At 39.9% G+C, this 6,550-nt stretch overlaps 1 long non-coding RNA gene across 1 annotated transcript; it reads right to left on the bottom strand.

Annotated features, from left to right (window-relative positions):
• LOC109895171 (uncharacterized) lies at nt 1-2,639 on the bottom strand. The gene is made up of 3 exons (XR_002255970.2): nt 2,471-2,639; nt 2,144-2,319; nt 1-296 (listed from the first exon to the last, which is right to left on the bottom strand). It is a non-coding gene; the product is annotated as an uncharacterized LOC109895171 (long non-coding RNA).
• Nucleotides 2,640-6,550: the final 3,911 nt, after the last annotated feature.

Raw genomic sequence — 6,550 nt, 5'->3', positions numbered from 1 at the left:
TTTGATTCGTGTTTGCTGACATTTTTGGATTTAATTACACTTTTTGTGCCAATGGACTTTCATAGAAATATACAGTACCAGTTGACTAGAGTCATGTATACGATTGCAATGCAAGATTTTACAACCTGTCATTCAAACAAAAATACATGCAATGCACCATTTTCATTGGTTACTTTTCATGGATGGAGTTCAGTTTGATTGCCATGGTGTTGTAAAATGTTCCTCTTCACTCCCTGTCTCCAACTGTTGCATAGGCCCAGGGTGAGAGTACAGGGTAAACTTAGTGTTATCCGGAGCTGAAATAACACATATTAAACACATTATTTTACATGTAACAACATATACTTCTTATGCTGTGTTAGGCCTTTATAAATTATTAGAGTTTAAAGTTAGTAGATTTACAATCTTTTTTTAGACATACACATTAGCAAAATGATTCCTCACTAACCAGGATAAGAAAAGACCATGATTTGGGAGATTTCCACAAAATTGTATCCATAGAAGGGTATTTATAGGAAGGAGTGTTGACATACACTGAGTATACCAAACATTAGGAACACCTTCCTAGTATTGAGTGGCACCCTCCCCCTTTTGCCCTCAGAACAGTCTCAATTAGTCGAGGTATAGACTCTACAAGGTGTCGAAAGCGTTCTACAGGAATGCTGGCCCATGTTGACTCCAATGCTTCCCACAGTTGTGTCAAGTTGGCTGGATGTCCTTTGGGTGGTGGACCATTCTTGATACATACAGGAAACTGCTGAGCGTGAAAACCCCAGCAGCGTTGCAGTTCTTGACCCAAACCGGTGCACCTGGCACCAACTACCATAAATCGTTCAAAGGCACTTAAATCATGTCTTGCCCATTCACCCTCTGAATGACAATCCATGTCTCAGTTGTCTCGAGGATTAGAAATCCTTATTTAAATTGTGTCCTTACAAATCATCTACACTGATTGAAGTGGATTTAACAAGTGACAATAATATTTTGTACACTCTGTGTATATTTGACATTCGTATCTAAAAGCCCAATTGAGAAATAATGAATAAAAGTTGGCATCTTTATGACATTTTGGCCTTACCCAGGCCTCCTTTAAGACTCCATTATGTTTGTATGTGCTACAAAGCAAACATTGGTGACATATGAAGCTTTTTCACTTGTTCTGCAAATTTGAACTTAATATACTCATATGCGCATATCAACGTTCCTGAGTGGCATCTCTGCTAGTTTTAAATAATGGACCATTTTATACAGAGAAATTGGCGTAGCAGGCAATGTAACCAATCACATCCCTACTTTAGCTTGTATCGTTGCACATCCTGCAAATGACCAGCAGGGGGCGACCATTTTGAAAAGCATTTTCACATTCAGTCTGTTGGTAATGCTTACAAATTGAATCATAACTCCAAAAGTAGCAGATCCCACTCTGGAACTTTGCTATGGCCGTAGAGTTTTTTTTACGTTCAACAATATATAGAAAATGTTCAATAAAAAAAACATGTTTTCAATATTCATGTTTAGATTTGTCAATAGTCATAAATGAATGTAAAACATGTTTTTATTGAAATCCAAATACTACTCATTATACAGAGCAAGCGGTAAAGCGTCATATGAAACCAATATTTGCTTTGTAGCTCACAGATGAAACATTATGGAGTCTTAAGGAGGCCTGGCAGGCTATTCATTATTTCTCAATTATGCTTTTATATACGCTTTTATATACAAATGTCAAATATATGTTAACAATCCTTCCTCCAAACATTTCGTGAAAATTCCCCAATTTGTTTTGTTTTGTCGTTGCCCTGGTATCGTGAGGAATCACTCTATACCAGGGATACCAGGGATATTTGATTTAACCGACCTGGAAGGTGTGTTGAATTTAGGCAATCACTGAACTGATCAATTAACTCAGTTGATCCGGTGTGGTCTCTATTTGGAACAAAATCCAGGAACAGGGTTGCCTACCCCTGCATTACACTCTTCGGATGTATTAATGGAGCAGATCAATAGATGAAAAGAGAGATGGTAGTGAAGTAGCTCTAGTCCAGGGCGTTACATGTGACTTGCTGATTCTGAGCTTTCCTCAATCATCAGCAAACCGCAAGTAAACACTCTGGACCAGAGCTAGTAGTGAAGCAGCACTGACGGTTGAGGTGGGACTGCAGGCCAAACTCCTCTTGGTAAGCCGTCTCAGTGGCACATTGAGAGGCGCTGGTGCTCTGGCGTAGAACGTCCAGGGCGTGGAATGTCTGGAGGTCGAAACTCCTCGGGTAGTCTTCACGGTAAGGCCCCGAAGAGTAATCCAAGGATGCGAACCTCACTCTGCGGGATAAAAACATATGTTACAGAATGGAATAGAGTAACAGTGTTTTGAATAAGACATCTCTCTAGTTGCTTTACACATAACCATATACATTGTCATCTCTAGTTGCTTTACACATAACCATATACAGTGCCTTCAGAAAGTACTCACACCCCTTGAATTTTTCACACAGTAGACGCTCTAACGGAGTAGGGTTGGTCCGAGCGTTCCGACCACACAACTGCACCCAAGCTAACTGTCTAACGTTAGCTACTTTGGTAGCTACTTCCAGACACAAATGCGAGAACACCTCATTCTGACCATTTTACTCGCCCTAGCAGAGCTGGTTATGCTGTTTACATTTTATCCAGAGCATTGGTGACTAACTGTGCTGCTGGCAACAACTTAATTACACTTTTTTTGCCGACGTTTACCAACACAGGCCATATTCAACGGGTGTTGCGCGTTCGTAAATTGATCAGTTATTCTGCACTCTGGCACACTGACAAGAGTCCTCTAGATTTCAGAGGGAATTTACGAAAGCACCGTTTGTGTCACTGTCTTACACACAATACCCCATAATATCAAAGTTAAATTGTTTTTTCAAAGTTTTACAAATGAATAAAAAACTGAAAAGTCTTGAGTTAATAAGTATTCAACCCTTTTGAATGGCAAGCCTAAATCAGTTCAGGAGTAAAAATGTGATTAACAAGTCAAATAATATGTTGCATGGACTCATTCCGTGTGCAATAATAGTGTTTAACATAATTTTTGAATGTCTACCTCATTTCTGTACCCCACACATACAATTATCTGTAAGGTCCCTCATTCGAGCACTGAATTTCAAACACAGATTCAACGACAAAGACTGTGAATGGCTGTGATAGGAGGAAACTGAGGATGGATCAACACCATTGCATTTACTCCACAATACTAACCTAAATGACATAGTGAAAAGAAGGAAGCCTGTACAGAATACAAATATTCCAAAATATGCATCCTGTTTGCAATAAGGCACTATACAATTGGCAAGACTTGAAAATGTCTGTCTAGCAATGATCAACATCCAACTTGACAGAGCTTGAAGGATTAAAAAAATAATAATGTCCAAGTATTGTACAATCCAGGTGTGCAAAACTATCCTTGTCTCATCGTTCACTAGTGACTCCTGTGGCGGGCCGGGCGCAGTGTACGCTGACCAGGTTGGCAGGGTTACGGTGTTTCCTCCTACACATTGTTGCGGCTGGCTTCCGGGTTGGATGGGGATTGTGTCAAGAAGCAGTGCGGCTTGGTTGGGTTGTGTTTCGGAGGACGCATGGCTCTCGACCTTCGCCTCTCCCGAGGCCGTACGGGAGTTGCAGCGATGAGACAAGGCTATAACTACTACCAATTGGATCCCACGAAATTGGGGTGAAAAATTAATTTAAAAAAAATATATTTAACGGAAATCTTTACACAGTGTCTTTGTTTATAAACCTAACCCTGAGCCCATACACTTGTTATTCTGAAAAGTGATGAATGCATATCTGCGAGGAGAGTCTACCTGGTAGTAGGCTAGTTGTAGATGTCCATAGAGTACCACGACCCACTAACAGTCTGTGTTAATAGTCCTGTCCCAAATGGCACCCCTTCCCCTTATTGGGTCCTGGTCAAAAGTAGTGCACTATGTAGGGAATAGGGTTCCTTTTGGGCTTAACCTATGTGACCATGGGTAAAATAGCTACTGAAAGAGCTGCTACGTAAATACTGCAGTGTGATTTTGATTGACTGCATGATTCTACCTGTGATCCTGAGAGTGAACCACGTGGATTCTACCCAGCTGACCAGGGTACAGACCTTGCACATCCTTCCCCTGACGTGGTACTCTGCAATTACAATGACAAGAGTTTATTTTAGAGTTAGAGTAAAAGTAAGAATTACTAAGAGCAGAGTTAAGGTCAAAGACCATATTCATACATGCAAATTGGATATATAGACTTACATATTGCATTTAAGGTAGCAAGTTAAGGTCAATGTCAACATGTGCATATGCACACCACAAGATATTCAGCTCATGACTCAACAGGGAAGAAACCTCTGAACTAAATACAATGCAGTAGCTAGCAGCATCAGCACAGAGTAGGTGTTTTCAAGTGGACATAACTTCCTCCTAACTACAGTATCATAGTGAGAGTTAGTTACTACTTCCTTCACACACTTCCATGCAGGTACCCTTATGAACAGCTTTTTTTAAAAGCCTACTTGTTAGAAGTTGTATCAAATATGGAATGTAAATTAAAATGAATATAAATATTTTTCTATACAATTTGGGGCTGTATTGTTTCTACATCTCAAAGCAATGTAGCTTATTGCTGCCAGTTGTACAATGTCTCGTTGAAAAACAGTAAAACCTTTTCTATCTCTCACCTCAGTGTTGCTTCGGGTTGTCTTTTAAATGAGCCAGAGTCCCGTCTTTCCTGGTACTCCTTGAACTCATGCAGCCTCAGAGCCACCCCTGATCCGGCCATCCTGGAGGCTTCAGCTGCAGAAAATATGCTACATTGTGTTGCCTGTCTACCACCCTCAACCCTGCTATCCAAGAGATGTTGTTTAAGCATAAGGACAGTAGCTATAGCAATTGATTGTATTCACTAAAATCAGCTACTAGGCATTTTAGAACTTTGGCTACAGCTCTTAAATCAATACAATTCTAAACACAGTCAATGGAATTTTGAAACCAACAGTAAGAAGTAGATGGTTAAAATGGAGAAAAAAAACAAGGTCTTCTAAATCGACCGGAAAACAAATATTCATTTTTTTCACAACTGTTTTAACATAATCCGAATCAATCTAAATGTATATGTTCAATACAGGTTAGGTCTCTATCAACTGGTTATGTTCAATACAGGTTAGGTCTCTATCAACTGGTTATGTTCAATACAGGTTAGGTCTCTATCAACTGGTTATGTTCAATACAGGTTAGGTCTCTATCAACTGGTTATGTTCAATACAGGTTAGGTCTCTATCAACTGGTTATGTTCAATACAGGTTAGGTCTCTATCAACTGGTTATGTTCAATACCGGTTAGGTCTCTATCAACTGGTTATGTTCAATACAGGTTAGGTCTCTATCAACTGGTTATGTTCAATACAGGTTAGGTCTCTATCAACTGGTTATGTTCAATACAGGTTAGGTCTCTATCAACTGGTTATGTTCAATACCGGTTAGGCCTATATTAATTTGAATTCCCTCCTATTAAACAGTATCAGTCTTACCTGTGGCTTTAGGGTTCAGAGAGAGAGGAGATGTGCTGCTCACTCTGTTGTGTTCACATCAGAGCCCTCAGTCATTGCCATATGGAGAGAGAGGACTATGTCCCAAATGGCGTTCTATTCCCTATAAAGTGCTTTTGACCAAGGTCCATAGGGCTCTGGTCAAAAGTAGTGTGCTTTATAGGGAATAGGGTGCCATTGGGATGCAACCCATACATACTATCTAATGACTCGGCAGGGGACCCACATCCTGCTTTAGTTACCAGGAGAGAGAAACCCAACCCTTCCATCTCTACAGCAAACCAATGGAACTCAGCAAACTGACACTGGGAGAAAGGGTCAACTCATTCACCACTTTAATCAAGAGGTTTCAGGGAAACCAGTATAACTCGTAACCTACAAGTAATTGGAGGAAAACTCATCTAGGCTGGTCTGCTTCCAAACTGCCACCCAATTCCAAATATATACTGTAGTGCTCTATAAAACTATCTTTCTGTATTTTATTCATTATAGTCCACTGTTAATAAAGACCCAAAATATTTTGCATGTCAGCTGTCAAATTTTCAAGATATTGGACTTTCAAGAAGCAGTGTCACTTGCCACATCATCATGTTGATGCATTTTGCATCAAATGAAAGCAACTTTAAAATTCTACTTGTAATGAAAAGCGCCATATGAAAAATATATATACATTATTATATGACTGTATAGGGATTATGGGTTCTGGTCAAAATGTGTGTACCGTATGGGAATAGGACACTTGGCAGCTGTGTTGCATCAAAAAGCTGTATGGTTGACAGTCTGAATGGCCAGATTGAGCAAATGAATCAAGTTGTTCAGTGTGACCATGACAAAATGCACTAATTTAAGCAGGATTAACCATGCCTTTAGAATTAAACGCGTTATGGTTAGGGTAGTGTAGTTAGTAGGATATCGGGTGCTCAGTTGGGGGTGAGAGGGTTCTCTCGTGTTGGATCCCTTCAGTTTTCCTTTAATAACA

The sequence above is a fragment of the Oncorhynchus kisutch genome, linkage group LG1 (genome assembly GCF_002021735.2).
Source record: "Oncorhynchus kisutch isolate 150728-3 linkage group LG1, Okis_V2, whole genome shotgun sequence".
In the NCBI taxonomy this organism is placed as follows: Eukaryota; Metazoa; Chordata; class Actinopteri; order Salmoniformes; family Salmonidae; genus Oncorhynchus; species Oncorhynchus kisutch.
This window is presented reverse-complemented; position numbering and strand designations above follow the sequence as displayed.